Source organism: Brassica oleracea, chromosome C7, assembly GCF_000695525.1.
Source record: "Brassica oleracea var. oleracea cultivar TO1000 chromosome C7, BOL, whole genome shotgun sequence".
Classification (NCBI taxonomy): domain Eukaryota; kingdom Viridiplantae; phylum Streptophyta; class Magnoliopsida; order Brassicales; family Brassicaceae; genus Brassica; species Brassica oleracea.
The window spans coordinates 40,623,503-40,623,824 of record NC_027754.1 but is presented as its reverse complement, the minus strand read 5'-3'; positions in this window follow the sequence as shown (position 1 = coordinate 40,623,824).

The following is a 322-nucleotide window of genomic DNA, read 5'->3' as shown; positions in this document are numbered from 1 at the left end:
AAAATTGTAGGAGCAGTTTGATTACCTTTTCCCAGAAGCGAGCATTTGGCGTACGGCCATCACAATGATTATCATGCATTCTCATCGTCTCATCGTCGCTAAACCCATCGCCGTTGTTCTTCTTGTGTTTCTTACTATCAGACCAAAATATTTCAGCTTCATCATTACCATCACCACTGAACGGACGTCGCTTCTTTGGACCTTCCATGCCGGTAGGGTAAGTGTGACTGTTGTCTCTGTTTGTTTTACCGGCTGCTGTGTTTTGCGGAACCGTGAACGAGCCTCCCCTATCATGATGCAACCAGTCAAAAATCTCGTTCCG